The sequence below is a fragment of the Pongo pygmaeus genome, chromosome 4, assembly GCF_028885625.2.
Source record: "Pongo pygmaeus isolate AG05252 chromosome 4, NHGRI_mPonPyg2-v2.0_pri, whole genome shotgun sequence".
Classification (NCBI taxonomy): domain Eukaryota; kingdom Metazoa; phylum Chordata; class Mammalia; order Primates; family Hominidae; genus Pongo; species Pongo pygmaeus.
The window spans coordinates 105,184,881-105,202,606 of NC_072377.2; the positions used below are offsets into that span (position 1 = coordinate 105,184,881).

Below are 17,726 nucleotides of genomic sequence, written 5' to 3' on the forward strand. Positions count from 1 at the left end.
CTTATTGATGGTATTATAATTTTCTCCTCAAGAAATATATATGGAGTAGATAAGGAGTACAGCAACCTATAAATGAGGAGAGGTCAGCTAATGAAACCAGCAAGACCTGGCTCAGTGGAAAATTTTTGGAATTATGTGGACCAGAGAAATGAGAAATATCCTTCAAATTAGAAAAATAAATTATTTTTTACTGATATTTCACTAAAAAGGAAGCCTAGAAACTCGTGATATTCATTTTGATAAAACCTCATTCTTTCCCATGAGTTAGGCTGCTCCATTCATTAATTCACGAAAATTTAAAATTGAAAGATTGATGAAGCAAAAATAAGCATTAAAGGACTTACAATGGTCTATGGCCTTGGCTATAAACTAACCCTCAGATGATTTTACATTGCATATAGAATCAAGTCATTAGCAAAACTAGAATGCCACTTGATATGGTTTGACTCTGTTGCCCCCCCAAATCTCATCTTAAATTGTACCCCCATAATTCCCACATGTTGTGGGAGGGACTCTGTGGGAGATAATTGAATCAAGGAGGCTGTTAGCTCCATACTGTTCTCATGGTAGTGAATAAGTCTCACGAGATCTGATGGTTTTACCAGGGTGTCCCACTTTTGTGTCTTCCTCATTCTCTCTTTGCCTGCTGCCATTCCACGTAAGATATGCCTTGCTCTTCCTTGCCTTCTGCCATGATTATGAGGCCTCCCCAACCATGTGGAACTGTAAGTCCAATTAAACCTCTTTCTTTTGTAAATTGCCTAGTCTTGAGTATGTCATTATCTGCATTGTGAAAACAGACTAATACAGGAAATTGGTACCAGTAGAGTGGGGCACTGCTGAAAAGATAACCAAAAATGTGGAAGCAACTTTGGAACTGGGTAAGAGGCAGAAGATGGAACAGTTCGGAGGGCTCAGAAGAAGACAGGGAAATATGGGAAAGTTTGGAACTTCCTAGAGACTTGTTCAGTGGCTTTGACCAAAAGCCTGATAGTAATATGAATAAAGTCCAGGCAGAGGTAGTCTCAAATGGAGATGAGGAACTTGTTGGGAACTGGAGCAAAGGTGACTCTTGTTATGTTTTAGCAAAGAGATTGGCAGCATTTTGCCCCTGCCCTAGAGATTTGTGGAACTTTGAATTTGAGGAAGATGGTTTAGGGTATCTGGCAGAAGAAATTTCTTAGCAGCAAAGCATTCAAGAATTGACTTGGGTGCTGTTAAAGGCATTTAGTTTTATAAGGGAAGCAGAGCATAAAGGTTCAGAAAATTTGCAGACTGTCAATGTGATAGAAAAGAAAAACCCGTTTTCTGAGGAGAAATTCAAGCTGGCTGCAGAAATTTGCATAAGTAGTGAGGAACTGAATGTTAATCCCCAAAACAATGGGGAAAGTGTCTCCAGTGCCCATCAGAGGTCTTCATGGCAGCCCCTCCTATTGTAGGCTGGGAGGCCCAGGAGAAAACGGTTTTGTGGCCCAGGCTCAGGGTCCCTGTGCTGTGTGCAGTCTAGGGGACTTGGTGCCCTGTGTCATAGCTACTCCAGCTGTGACTAAAAGGGGCCAAGGTAGAGCTTGGGCTGTTGCTTCAGAGGATGGAAGCCCCAAGCCTTGGCAGTTTCCACCTGGTGTTGAGCCTGGTGGTGCATAGAAGTCAAGAACTGAGGTTTGGGAACCTCCACCTAGATTTCAAAAGATGTATGGAAATGCCTGGATGCCCAGGCAAAAGTTTGCTCTAGGGAGATCCCCCTCATGGAGAACCTCTGCTAGGGCAGTGTGGAAGGAAAATGTGGGGCCGGAGCCCTCACACAGAGTCTCTACTGGGGCACCGCCTATTGGAGCTATGGGAAGAGGGCCACCATCCTCCAGACCCCAGAATGGTAGATCCACCAACAGCTTGCACCGTGCACCTGGTAAAGCCACAGACACTTAATGCCAGCCTGTGAAAGCAGCCAGAAGGGAGGCTGTACCCTGCAAAGCCACAGGGTTTAGCTGCCCAAAACCATGGGAACCCACTTCTTGCATCAGCATGACCTAAATGTGAGACATGGAGTCAAAAGAGATCATTTTGGAGCTTTAAGATTTGACTGCCCTGCTGGATTTTGGACTTGCGTGGCCCTGTAGCCCCTTTATTTTGGCCAATTTCTCCCATTAGGAAGGGTTGTATTTACCCAATGTCTGTACCCCCATTGTATCTAGAAAATAACTAGCTTGATTTTGATTTTACAGGCTCATAGGCAGAAGGGACTTGCCTTGTCTCAAATAAGACTTTGAACTGTGGACCTCTGAGTTAATGCCGAGATGATTTAAGACTTTGGGGCACTGTTGGGAAGGCATGATTAGTTTTGAAATGTGATAACATGAGATTTGGCAGAGGCCAGAGGTGTAATGATATGATGTGTCTCTATGTCCCCACTCAAATACCATGTGGAATTGTACTCCCATCATTCCCACCTGTTGTGGGAGAGAACTGGTGGGAGATCACTTAATCATGGGGGAGTTTTCCCTCATAGTGTTCTTGTGGTAGTGAATAAGTCTCATGAGAACTGATGGTTTTATCAGGGGTTTCCACTTTTGTATCTTCCTCATTCTGTTTTTGCCTGCTGCCATTCCAAGTAAGATGTGACTTGTGGCCAGGTGCGGTGGCTCACACCTGTAATCCTAGCACTTTAGGAGGCCGAGGCCAACATGGTGAAACCCTGTCGCTACTAAAAATACAAAAAAATTAGCTGGGCATAATGGCACACACCTGTAGTCCCAGCTACTCAGGAGGCTGAGGCAGGAGAATCACTTGAACGCAGGAGGTGGAGGTTGCAGTGAACTGAGATCTCACCACTGCACTCCAGCCTGGGTGACAGAGTGAGACTCCATCTCAAAAAAAATAAAAAAATAAAAAATAAAAAAGATGTGACTTGCTCCTCCTTGCATTCTGTAAGTCCAGTTAAACCTCTTTCTTTTGTAAATTGCCCAGTCTCGGGTATGTCTTTATCAGCAGCATGAAATGGACGATTACACCACCACTTGGAAGAGACTTTTGTGGTTCTGTAATTAAATGCTGCCTTGCGGATTACTTAAAAGACAATCGCTATTGATTACTGAATTTTGCTTGAAAGTGTGTCACCATGGAAAGACATCAATTAATCTTGAGAATGAAAATAGCTATTATATCTTGAGTATGCAGATACAATTTTGGATAAAAGGAGAAGCTTAAGAGAGATCATCTATAAAATGGAACAGGTGTGTTATATTACATGCATCAGAGGGCAGCTTAGGGGAAGGTACAGGTAACAGTACATTGCTTCATTCCCCACAATGCCAAACATGAAGCATTCCAGTTCTCCCTTGCTTTGTTTCCCAGAATTCTTTCCTAGCCATGACAGAACACACTGCTGAATCACCATCAAGAGTTCCTGGATTGAATGTGACATTGTTTGGAGACAGCTGTCATATGCCCTAAAGGAATAAGGTAATAGAACATCTGCACAATGGGCAAAGCTGAGTAATATTTAGATAATGATTTTAAAAAGTGCTTAGTGACACTCCTTCGAGGGTGTTTTTTGATATTTTCTGAGTCTTGAGCCTTTGTCCTGGCCTTGCACTAGAGTGAAGAAAATGGGCCCAACATAATTGGAGAAAATAGTCATCTACGGACTACTCTGAAAGTCTTTATGATAATTTAAAGAAATAATTGAAGTGAATCATACAGAGGCTCACTCAAAGACCCACTGGCTACCTTAAAAGAGGATTTGAATTATGAAGTACATACCTTAATCAGATACCTAGAATTGCCCATGTTGGTTAATGAAACAAGGGAATCTGTGGGTTTCCTGGCTATGTACAGATGTACTAAACAACAACATACTTCCTTCACATACAATACAACCACAATTGTAGGAATAAAGTGTACCCAGTGGCAACAGAAAAGTTACTACCTGACTTGAACCAACACTTCACCAAAAAATATACACAGATGACAAATAAGCACATCAAACTATATTCAACACAATAAATCCCTCAAGGAAATGCAGAGAAAAATCAAGGGGAGTGATATGGTTTAGCTCTGTGTCCTCACTCAAATCTCAACTCAAATTGTAATCCCCATGTGTCGAGGGAGAGACTTAGTGGGAGGTGATTTGATCATGGGGGTGGTTTCCTCCATGCTATTTCCATGATAGTGAGGAAGTTCTCACGAGATCTGATGGTTTAAAAGTGATAGTTTCTCCTGTGCTCTCTCTCCTGCCACTATATAAGACATGCCTTTCTTCCCCTTCACCTTCCACCATGATTGTAGGTTTCCTGAGGCCCCTTCAGCAATGCATACTGTGAGTCAATTAAACCTTTTTTATTTATAAATTACTCAGTCTCAGGTTATCTTTATATCAGTGTGAAAACAGACTAATACAGAGAATTGGGACTGGAGGTGGGGCACTGCTATAAAGATAAACTGAAAATGTGGAAGTAACTTTGGAATTGGGTAACAAGAAGAGGTTGGAACAGTTTGGAGGGCTTAGAAGAAGATCGGAAGATTTGGAAAAGTTTGAAACTTCCTAGAGACTTGTTGAATTGTTTTGACCAAAATACTCATAGCTATATGGACAATGAAGTTCAGGCTGAGGTGATCTCAAATAAAGATAAGAAACTTATTGGGAACTAGAGAAAAGGTTACTCATGCTATGCTTTAGCAAAAAGTCTATTGGCATTTTACCCCTGTCCTAGAGATCTGGGGAAATTTGACCTTGAGAGAGATAATTTAGGGTATCTGATGGAAGAAATTTCTAAGCAGCAAAGCATTCAAGAGGAAACTTGTTTTTTTCTGAAAACATGTGGTTATATGGGTTCACAAAGAGATTTTTCTGAAACTGGATCTTTTGTTTAAAAGGGAAGTAGAGCATAAAACTTTGGATAATTTTCAGCCTGACCATGAGGTAGAAAAGAAAAACCAATTTTCTGGGGAGAAATACAGGCCAGCTGCAGAAATTTGTATAAGATGAGGAGTGGAATGTCAATAGCCAAGAAAATGGGAAAAATGTCTCTGGGGCATGTCGGAGATCTTTGTGGCAGCCCCTCTTATCACAGGTCTGGAAGCCTAGGAGGGAAAAATGGTTTCATGGGCCAGACCCAGGGCCCCCCCTACTCTGTGCAGCCTTGGGACTTGGTGCCCTGCTTCCCAGATGCTCCAGCTCCAGCCATTGTTAAAAGGGGCCAAGGTACTGCTTGGGCCATTGCTTCAGAGGGTGCAAGCCCCAAGTCTTGGTGATTTCCACCTAGTGTTGAGCCTGTGGATGCATACAGGTCAAGAGTTGAGTCTTGTCAGCCTCCGCCTAGATTTCAGAGGATGTATGGAAACACTTGAATGTCCAGACAGAAGTCTGCTGCAGGGGCACAGCCCTCATGGAGAACCTCTGCTAGGGTAGCACAGAAGTGACATGTGGTGTTGGAGACCCCTACACAGAGTACCCACTGGAGCACTGCCTAATGGAGCTGTGAGAAGAGGGCCACTATTCTTCAGACCCCAGAGTTGTAGATCCACCAACAGATTGCACAATGCACCTAGAAAAGTCAGACACTCAACACCAGCCCATGAAAATAGGCATAGGGGCTATACCTAGCAGAGCTACAGGGGTGGAGCTGCCCAAGGCCTTGGGAGCCCACCCCTTGCACTAGTGTGCCCTGCATGTGAGACATGGAGTCAAATGAGATCATTTTGGAGATTTAAGATTGAATGACTGCCCCACTGGGTTTTGGACTTCCGTGGGGTCTGTGGCCCCTTTCTTTTGGCTAATTTCTCTCATTTGGAATAGGAACATTTACCTAAAGTCTGTGTCACTATTGTATAATGTAAGTAACTAAATTTTTTTTTTTTTTTACATGCTCTTAGGCAGAAGAGACTTTCCTTTTCTCAGATGAGGCTTTGGACTTGGACCTTTGGTTAGTGCTGAAATGAGTTAAGATTTTGAAGGACTGTTGGGAAGGCATGATTGGTTTTGAAATGTGAAAAGTACATTATGTTTGGGAGAGACCATGGGTAGAATGATATGGCTTGGCTCTGTGTCCCCAACCAAATCTTATCTCAAAGTGTAATCCCCATGTGTTGAGGCAGGGACCAGGTAGGAGGTGATTGGATTATGAGGGTGGTTTCCCCCTGCTGTTCTTGTGATAGTGCAGGAGTTCTCATGAGATCTGATGGTTTAAAAGTGGTAGTTTCTCCTGTGCTTTCTCCTTTTCTCCTGCTGCCATGTGAGATGTGCATTGCTTCCCCTTTGCCTTCAGCCACGATTATAAGTTTCCTGAGGTTTCTCCAGTCTTGTGTAACTGTGAGTCAATCAAATCTCTTTTTATTTATAAATTACCCAGTCTCAGGTAGTATCTTTATAGCAGTGTCAAAATGAACTAATACAGGGAGATATTACTACACAACTATCAGAAGAACTAAAATACAAAATTCTAACAATTTAAAGTGCTGACAAGGATACTGACTAACAGAACCCTCGTGCATTGTCAGTGGGAATTAAAAATGGCACAGCCACTTGGGAAAACAGATTGGATCTTTTGTGTAATGTTATCATTATGAGTTCAATATGATCCAGCAACCCTATATCTTACGGTTAGGGTTAGACATAGAGTTGCTGGATCATATTTTACACATTATGTTAACTTTACACAAAAATATAAATATTTATCTTATAGAAATGAAAATATTTGTGTACACAAAATCCTGTACACAAATGTTTATAGCAGCTCTAATCATAATTACCAAAAATCATACATGATACAGATGACACTCGAGGGTGAGTGGATAAACAAACTGTAGAATATCCATACATGAAATTCTAATCAAAAGAGAAAGAAATAAACTAATTTGGAGCCAGTCTCAAAAGGTTAATACCATATCATTCCATTAACGTGGTATGCTGGAAAAGACAAATCTATCGTATCAGTTGCCAGGGAATGAAGTGAGAGTAAGATATGATTAAAAGGGGTAGCAGGAGGTAGTTTTCTGGGGGAGATACAACTGTTCTGTATCATGATGGTGGTGGTGTTTATACAAATCTGTACTTGGATCAAAACATACAGATCTGTACAACAAAAAGTGTCAATATTACTTTATATGTTTGCTTTAAAACAACATACTTTCTGTAGTCTTCTGAGCATTATTATTCTTATTATTTTATATAAAATATTACAGAAAATGTTCTAAAGCAAATTATGAAAAAAATCTGAGAAGTCTTTTGCAAGGAGATATTTTCTAAATTCAGAAGGTAACCTAGTGGTCAGGAAGATCACAAAACAGAAAGCCTCAGAGCCTCTTCCATCCATGGAGACTCTTAATCAACAACAGTACATGGATCAATTTACTTTTTGAGAAATCTACAAACAAATTAAGAGGCTTCTCTACCCGAGGTGTGTTTGGAACAAGTCACATCAAAGGTGGTAGGCAAATTCAGGGGACTCACTCACGATAGCCCATTCCCTCTTTCATATCACAGTATAATTTGTAAGTGGAAAAAAAACCCCTTTCTCCCAGCTACACAATGGGGAGAGAAAGAAAAAACTAGACTATATGTCCAACATTCTGACTTTTCTAGGGGGATACTTGAAAAGGTAGTTTCTACCTTGCTTTCATTTCAGCACTGACAGCAAAGGATATATGTTTAAGGCCCACTGAGAGCAAAAGCAATGAGTGGTTTAGATTAGCATTTACTCACTAGCCATATTCCTTCCCCCCAGCTCACTACAGAAGTAGGAGAAGAAAACTCCCAACTCCTGTATTTTTTTTTCCTGGTGAAAGAAAGAGTTGAAGCATAATTCTAACATTCTGGCTTTTCAAGATGGTTCCCGAGGGACCGTTTTCTATCTCACTTGTCTTGGAGTACTAAGTCCCAGCATACTCTAGTTGCCTGAGGGTCACTGAAAACAAGAGAGAGGTAAGCAGCTTGCTGCTGCTCCAGAGGACCTGTGTTATAGCAGACAGAGGCTGACACATCTCAGAAGACTCCTTTTTGAAGGAAAGAAGAAAGAGAAGAATTGAGTATGTGTCCAATATTATAAGTTGTTAGAGGACTGCTTGACGGACTAGTTTTTGCCTTGTCCAACTTAGAATGTTGTTGGAGTCTGGCACACTCCACAAGCCTGGAACTCTCTGAGACCAAAGGGGAACTGAGCATCTTCCAGCAGATTCAGAGAATCTGCAGTACTACAGACAGACACCAGAGAAAGCAAAAAAATTATCAGCTCCTGAGAAAAAGAAACTGGCAAAACCCTCTACTTGGAATTTACAAGCACAAGTTAAGAAAAAATACATTCATAGAAAAAATTTGAGAAGCTCTCAGAATCTTGAGCCAGGCTAATAGGTGAAGGTGTTTCAGTTTTGAAGTTGGTTTGTAGCACTGGGAGAAGTGTTTTTTGTTTGTTTGTTTGTTTTTTGTTTTTTCTTAAATGTGTAGTGTCCAACACAAAACACAAAAAGAAATAAGGAAAAGTTACTCACATAGAGGAAGATAATAAACCTCTAGAAACTGAGCCTCAAGAAACAAGAAGTTCAAAGTTACCGCCAAAAGATGCTCAACAGGTTCAGAAAAACAATACATGAACAAAATTAAAATATCAACAAAGAGACAGAAAATATTAAAAAATAACTAAACAACAATTTTGTAACTGAAAACTGTAGTTATACTGTTATTACTAAATTTAAAATTTAACTAGAAATTTTAACTAGAAATTTTCAATTTCTTCTGCACGTTTCAAGAGGCAGAAGAAAAATCACAGATCATTTCAAATTATCTAGTCTAAACAACCAAAAGAAGAAACAATGGAAAAGAGTAAAGAAATCCTAAAGGACTTATGGAACACCATAAATCAAAATAATTATACACAGTATAGTAATTCCAGAAAAATAAGAGAGATAAAAATGAGTGGATAGCTTTTTTGAAGTAATACTGGCCAAAAACTTTTCGAATTTGGGTAAGGAAATGGGTATCCAGATTGAACAAGGCTAATGGACAACTAGTAGTATGTACCTAAAGAAGTCTACATCAAAACACATTACAAGTAAACTGTCAAAAGTAGAAAGCAAAAGGAGAATTTTGAAAGCAGCAACAGTAACTTTTCATATAAAAGGGATCTCCCATAATATTACCAGTAGATTTGTCTGCAGAAACCTTGAAGGCTAGAAGGGAATGAGTGACACGTTCAAAGTACTAGCAGAAAAAAAAATAACTCAAAACTGTCAATTCCAAATTCTTTATCTGACAAAACTGTCTTTCAAAAATGAAGAAGAAATAGAGCTTTTCCAGATTAACAAAAGCTGAGAGAGTTCATCATCACTTGTTCTGCCTTGTAAGAAATGCGAAAGGGAGTCCTTGAAGTTAAAACTAAAGATGCACTAGACAGCAAGACAAAATCATACAAAAATAAAGCTCATTGGTAAATATAAATATATGGACAAATACTGAATACTGTAATACTGTAACAGTGGTGCATTAATCAACTTTAATTCTAGTATAAAAGTTAAATATAAAATTATTTAAAATAACCATACCTATAAAAATATTAATAGATATATTATTATAAAGATATGACTTATGACATCAATAACATTAAGTATGTGAGAAAGAGAAGCAACACAGTAGAGGTTTTGAATGTGTCATGGTTAATATTCAGTGTTAACTTGACTGGATTGAAGGATGCAAAGTACTGTTTCTGGATGAGTCTGAGAGGGTGTTAGTTTCCTCTGCCAGAGGAGATTAACATTTGAGTCAGCGGACTGGGAGAGGAAGACTCACCCTCAATGTGGGAGGGGGACACCATCCAGTCAGCTGACAGCATGGCTAGAAAAAGCAGGTGGTAGAAGGTGGAATAAGCTGGCTTGCTGAGTCTTTGGGCTTTCAACTTTTCAGCAGTGCTGGATACTTCCTGCTATTTAACATCAGACTCCAGGTTCTTCAGTCTTTGAACTCTGGGACTTAAACCAGTGGTTTGCCGCGGATGGGGGCAGGGCGGGGCAGGTCTTGGGCCTTCAGTCACAGACTGAGGGTTACACTGTCGCATTCCCTACTTTTGAGGCTTTGGGATTTCAACTGAGCCTCTACTGGCTTCCTTGCTCCTTAGCTTTCAGATGGCCTATCATGGAACTTCACCTTGTGATTGTGTGAGTCAATTCTCCTTAATAAAGTCCCCTTCGTATATATTAATACATATATCCTATTAGTTCTGTTCCTCTGGAGGACTCTTAATACAGTGTGTGACTGAAGTTCAGTTATTATCAGTGTCAAATAGTTTGTTATATTGTCATAAATTATGTTTCATGAAAACTTCATGATACCAGAAAGAAAATTCCTATAGAAGATACACAAAAGAATATGAAAAAAGAATCAAAGCATACTGTCACAAAATATCAATTAAACACAAATGAAGCTAGTGAGAGAGGAAAAGAAAGGGGAAAAAAATCCCTACAAGGTAGACAGGAAATGGTGATCAAAATGACAATAATAACACCTTCTTTAAAAATAATTACTTCAAGCGTAAATAGATTGACTTCTCAAACAAAAGACATAGAGTGGCTGAATGAATAAAAAGAAATAAGACCTAACTGTATGAGATACATAAGATTCATGTAAGATTTAAGGACATACAGAGACTGAAAGTGATAGGAGGGAAAATAATACTTCATGCAAATAGTAAACAAACAGAGCAGGTGTGGCTGTACTTATATGAGGCAAAATAGACATTAAGTCAGAACTGCCATGAGAGACAATGGAAGGATGAAAGGTATTATAGCAAAAATATCAATTCACAAAAAAGGCATAACAATGATTACGTGTGTGTGTGTGTGTGTGTGTGTGTGTGTATACCCAGCTTTAATTAAGGTACCCACACACATAAAGAAAATATTGACAGAACTGAGGGGAGAAATTGACAGCAACACAAAAATAGGAGATTTCAATGCCTCACTTTCAAAAACAGATATAACATTCAGATAAAGGATTAATAATGGGACAAATGACTTGAACAACACTGTAGGCAAAATGGACCTTAGAGACATATACAGAATATTTTATCAATATAAGGAGACCATACAGTCTTCTCAAACACACATAGAGCTTTTTCCAGGATATATCATGTTAGGTCACTAAACCAGTCCTATTGAATTTAATAAGACCTAACTGAATCCTATTTGGTATTATTTCAATCACACCAAATATCTTCTATCTGACAACAATGGAATGAAAGTAAATCAATCAATAACAGAAGAAAAACAAGAAAACTTGCAAATATGTGAAAATTAAACAAGACACTCTTTAACAATCAATGAGTCAAAGAATAAATCCATTATTTGAATGCTTTCCTTTTCAGAATGGAAATTAGAAAAATCCCGAAAAAAAATGAAAAGAAAACATAAAAATCAAAATATATGGAATTCAGCAAAGACAGTGTTAAGTGAGAACTTTATTACAGTAAATGCCTACATTAAAATAAAAGAAACATTTTAAACAATGTAAATTTATATCTCAACTAGAAAAACAGAAACAAACTGTGTGGAAAAACAGTAGAAAAATCAACTAGAGGTTTCTTTTTCTTTCTAAAGATGTACAAAATTGGCAAACCTTGAGGTAGAAAAGATAAAAGAGAGAAGGTTCAAATAAATAAAATCAGAAATGAAAAAGGAGCCATTATAACTGATGCCACAGAAATATAAAGGATTGTTAAGAGTCTACCAGAAAGAATTATACACTAACAAACTGAGTAACCTAAAAAATGGATAAATTGTTGGAAATATACAGCCAACCAAAACTGAATTATGAAGAAATATGAAATCTGAACAAACCTATAGCTGTTTTGGAGATTGGATCAGCAGTCAAATTCCTTTCAGTAAAGAAAAACTCCAGCCAAGATGGCTTCCCTGAAGATTTCTACCAAACATTTAAAAAATAATTAATGGAGCCAACATTACTGTGATATCTAAGCAAAATAAAGACACTGTAACAAAAGAAATGTACAGGCTGTTATCCCTGATAATTATAGTTACAAAAATTCTCAACAAAATACTAGAAAACTGAATTCAATCGAACATTAAAAGAATTATAGACTATGACCAATTAGAATTAATTACTTAGACACAAAGATGATTGAACATATAAAAATCAATCAAGGTAATATACTACATTAACAGAACAAAGGATAAAAATCAAGTGATCATCTCAATAGGTGCAGAAAAATCATTTTACAAATTCAACACCCTTTTTGGATTTAAAAAACTTAAACCTGGAATAAAAAAAGAATTATTTAAGATAGTAAAGGCCATGTAGGAATTGCCCACACTAATATTACTATAAATGATGAAAAACTGAATATTTTTTTCAGCATAAACAGCAAAGTAAGAATACCTCATTCTTGCCAGTTCTATTCAATGTGGTAGTTGAAGTCCTTACTAAAGTAATTATACAATAAAAACTTTAAAAAAGACAAATCAGAAAGGAAGAACTAAAAGTATCTCTGTTAGCAGATGCAAATGCGAAAGATTCATACATGCACACATACATAAACATACTGTCAGAATTAATAAATGAATTCAATGAAATTGCAGAAAACAAAACCAGCATGCAAATATTGGTTGTATTTCTAGATGCTAACAACAGAAAATCTGAAAAATATGACTTTCAAATGGGCAACATATATATGAAAAAACGCTCAGATAACCAATTATCAGGAAAATGAAAATCAAAACCACAATGAGATAGCACCTCACATCTGTTAGAAGAGCCATCAAACAACAACAAACAAACAAATAACAAATGTTTGCAAAGATATGGAGAAAGAGAAACCTTTGTGCACTGTTGGGGGGGATGTAAAATGGTGCAGCTATTTGGGCATGTTTGGCTAGACCCTTTCATGTAAGTTGTATATTTAACAGGATAATTACAGGAATATGTTCATCAACAAAACATCTCTCTATGTGAAGGTAATATTCTGCATGAATTGCTTAAATATAGCACTTTAAATCACATTCAGAATGCATTCTAATACAGAACAGAAAGAATCTTTATAACACCTTGTTGACAGTCTTGAACTTCCTCAAGAAAATATTGTTTTACAAGCTCAAATGGCCTGTATATCTTGAAATAAGGGTAAAGGTTGGTACTGGGTAGTATCTATGATTAAATTAATTCTGGTTTGGCAATGAGATGCTCTATGTTTTCTCAAAGTGTGAAAAATCCTTCCCCAAATGTCTCTATTTTCACTTGTGTTTTGATTTGTTTTTAATTGAAGTTTAATTGTACAGATTAAAATGTGTAAATCTTCAGTGAACATTTGAAAATGTATACACCTACGTAAGTAACACCCAAATAAAACATGCTCATCTGTCAATAAAGCTCTAGCTTCTAACTATATGGTTTTCATTTGCATTTCTCTAATGATGAGGATGTTGAGCACTCTAATGTTTGCAGGGCTATTTACATTTACTTTATTTAAATTGTTGATTTATCTTTTTCCCTTTTTTCTATTATGTTATTGTTAGTGCATCCCATATTTTAGATATTTATATATTAATGATACTGGTTCTTTGCTACATTTTTCCTAGTGTTGTATCCTTTGTTTTTGCTTACAATATTATTTTTTTCATGGAGTTTTTCTTTTTGTATGTTGCAAACTTATTTATATTTTCTATTATTGCATGGGGTTCAGTCATAACAATAAATGATTTCCTCACTCTTGTCTTACAGTGTTTTCTTTTAGATTTTGCATGATTTCCATTTAAATATTTGATTGATTTTCCTACAAAACATGTTAGCTATTTTGTATATTTACATTAGGATGTTATATTGAACATATATCTGTCATGAAAATTCAATTCTTACCTCTAGAGCTACAAAAGACTACTATGGCCTTGATTTTTATGATGTAAATGAGCATGCATTCCTACTTACAATTAAAGATGACTTTAGAGAACTACATGGGGCATCAGAGATTCTATATAATAAAATCCATTCAAAACAAACTGTTGTCTTAATCTATTCAGGCTTCTATTACAAAATATAATAAACTAGTTAACTTACAAACAGCAGAAATTTGTTTCTCACAATTCTGAAGGCTGAGAAGTCCAAAATCAAGTTTCCAACAGATTCAGAGTCTTGTAAGGGCTTGCTTCCTGCTTTATAGATGATGCCTTCTCACTGTGTTCCCACACAGAGAAAGAAGGGAATAAGCTCATTTGGCCTGTTTTATAAAGCCATTAATCACATTCATAATAAATCTGCCCTCCTGACCCAATCACCTCACAAAAAACCTCATATCCTAATACCATCACCTAATAGCACCCACCTACCCCACAACATAAACCTTAATGAACATTTCTAACAATATAGAAATACTATTTCAAAAATATTACATTCCATTATTGAAAACATCACAAATCTCTTTCTTTAATGAAACAAACTTTACTAGCAGTTGTGTACTTTTGATCTTCATTCTTGTTTTTCCATAAGATTGCAAGAATAAACCCACCATTTGTTTTAACTAACAAATATTGCAGTTGGCTGTATATAGCTCATAATTTTCTCTTTTCCAAAGTATATATTCTCATTAATATAGTGACTTCTCATATATGATTATTTCCAGTCACTTGCCATCGCAATTACTCTAACCTTGGACATTCCAGTTTACCAATGTGCTATTTATAATACGTTGCTGTATCTTTGCCTAATTCAGTGTAACAATTACTTTTATTAATTAACATTGTCTGAAAGTTTATTCATCTTTCTCATTCTGTGGCCTTTTTGCTGTACCTAATTTACTTTGTCTTTTCTTGATGAATTATGGCCTATTTGTGAATTCTACATTTTATGTTTTTGAAAATAATCACATAACTGTTAGTTATCTGGCAAACTCATTTAAACAGTTTCTTGATTTACATATACTAAACTATGGTCCCCTGTGATCTATGCTTCTATCTCAGGGCTTTAGCTTTTTTTTTTTTTGGAAAATTGATGGTAACTTTAATACATAAATACACTTCTTTTCTTGAATGAGAATCTGATTTTGTTTCAGATGCTTATTTCAATATCTGTCCTTGGAATAATATAGACTAATTCTACTACTTTCCCACATTATTATCTTTTAAATATTTGAAATTATCTTTCAGGGTAAAATTTGCATATGAAACAAAATTAGATAAAATATGAGGCTAAAATTTACTGAGATCAGTATCATAGTTTCTTTACTTCCCTCAGAAAATCAATGCTTATGATGATATTATATTTGGATGTCATACCATCAAATTTTGTATTCATATATTTATATTTATTTATATTGACCAAATAATTTTAACTGCATTCAAATGACTGATTAGAAGTTGAGATAAATATTTTTATGTTCATGATGTTTAAGATAAATGGAAATAAAAACACTTATTTTCTTCCTATCTTCTAAAATATTAAACTACTTTGTTCATTATTCTCTTTAATTTCTCTGATGCAGGGTCATCCTAAATTTATATATAGATAAGTGATCACTAGGACAAGAAACATAGCTCTGCTTTCACTTATAGCAATACAGACTACATCTATAAATATTAAATATTAGATGACTCTATAAATGTGGTCTGCAGAGGAATGTGTGCCATCAGGAACTTGTTTTTAAGAAAACAACCGTGCATGAGTAACTTCATTTTAACTCATCAATTTTAATTAAATTGAGTCTCCTATGTAGCCAATTTTTAAAATTGTGTGCTAAGTAAATGGCAACATATTTAGCTGGAGTTTTGATTAGAGTATTAATAAATTGATAACATTCTCTTCTATGATCAAAGCTTAAATTTTCTAATAACTGGTGCCTAAATGAATAAAGAGCCCTAATAAAGATATTAGAAAATAAGCAACACTATATTAGTTGGTACAAAATTTAAATTAATTATAATAATTGTATAAAATTGAAAAAAATAACAAATTCCCCTGTAAGGTAATTAAGAGGGAAAAACTGAAACAAACAGACTGAAAAAAAAAAAAAAAAGCCAGCACAAATGCACATGTCTTGCCTACTTTGTAAAATGAAACTGCAATGATTGGCAAGTTCCCTTGGGAAAAGGAAATTAATTCTTTCTATTATATTATATTCTAAACATAATCAGTTAACTCTAGATAATCAATTGATCAATCATTTTCATTACATCATTCTCCATTTGTGATTTTTAAGATTAGCGCCATTTATTATTCTTTCATAGCAAGAATCTACGTGTGTACATCAAAACAGTCACAATTAATAGTTACAAAAAGTATGTATAAAAATAGAAGTTAAAATAGCCTGCTTATTGGGATATACCCATTCAGTCTAGACTATTGACAACATCTAACATGTAAATGGACCCTCTGCAAAAATAGTGATTTTTTTTGCTAGTCATATGGTATAATAAAAAATTAAACATTAGAAATCTTAGAGAATCTACATTCACTGGCAATGTAATACTATTTTTAAATAAATACTTATCTAAGTCTTATTCTGAGCTGCTAAGGATATGCACGTGTGTGTGGGTATGTTAGAAAATCCACAGTAAAATATTTTCCTTAAATCTACAGTAAAACTTTGTTGTTAAATTAACTAGGATATATTTTTTTTGAAATTCATATGCTAGGCAGACATTCCAGATGAAATACAGAGAATTGTTAAAAACCCAAATTGTTAGATGATCTCTCACCTTTTTGAGGTTAGAAAGGGCACTTTCTATTTTGAATTTTATTACGTAGCATTGGGGACATGGATAAATTATTTAATTTTATTGAGTCTGAATTTTTCACTATAAAATGAAGATGTTTCAGTAATTTCTGTAATATCTTGCAATTCTAGAACTCCACACTTTTATAATATATCACTTGCATAACTTATTTTAATTCACAGTATGTAATGGAATTAATTGTTTGTAAACATGCCTATTATTATATTTTTAGGTCACAAAGATAAGGACTTGAAATTTACCTTAAGTGATTTCTTGATTTATTATGATGAATCAAAGTGCTTATTCACTGGAATAAAGGGAGACATGCAGGTTTTCTCAAACACTTTAGACAGATTAAATATATTAAATGTAAATACTTCCTTTTATTTAAAATTTTCTTTTAATCCACTTAATTTTGTGTTTATCTAGTGTCTAGTGGGAGTCAGAATAATAATAAACTACTAAAATTGAGTCAAGTAAATATCAAAAAATAATAAAAATTTAATTTCTAAAACTTTGGTACTGAACCAATTCTCATTGTTATAATATTTTCACAAGTATTTTACGGTGACAAAATACTAAACTGTAACAAAAGAAGAAATATTTTTTGTAGGTTTCAAAGTTATTTTTCTTTTTTTCTGACTGAAATTCCACTTATATCGTTTATATGATATTAAGTCTGAATGTTTTTCCCACTCCAAATGATTACTTTTATTGAAAGAGTTCAACACACCTGATTACTGAAATGCTGATGGCTAAAGGTTTTCAGAAGAGATGTCAGTAACCAACAGTGAATGCCTACATCTCTGTCTCTTGTTACCTGCAATCTATCAATGATTTATTGGGCATCTTTGAATTCAGCTTTCTCACATGTAAAACAAGGATAAATTTTGTGGCAAATAAATATAAAATACATTACAAAGATTTTTTATCAGAAGCATAATAAACATGCAATATTTCATCCTCATCATTTTCATAACTGTTATCTTTATCCTAACAACTTCAAGGATTGAGATTAGTTTTCTTCA

At 35.6% G+C, this 17,726-nt stretch overlaps 1 long non-coding RNA gene across 1 annotated transcript in view; it reads right to left on the minus strand.

Moving 5' to 3' along the window:
• Positions 1-14,160, minus strand: part of LOC129036995 (uncharacterized) — a 91,680-nt gene extending 77,520 nt beyond the window's left edge. Inside the window, exon 1 of the long non-coding RNA XR_008502712.2 lies at positions 14,048-14,160. This is a non-coding gene — a long non-coding RNA (uncharacterized LOC129036995). The remainder of the gene's footprint in view (positions 1-14,047) is intronic.
• Positions 14,161-17,726: the final 3,566 nt, after the last annotated feature.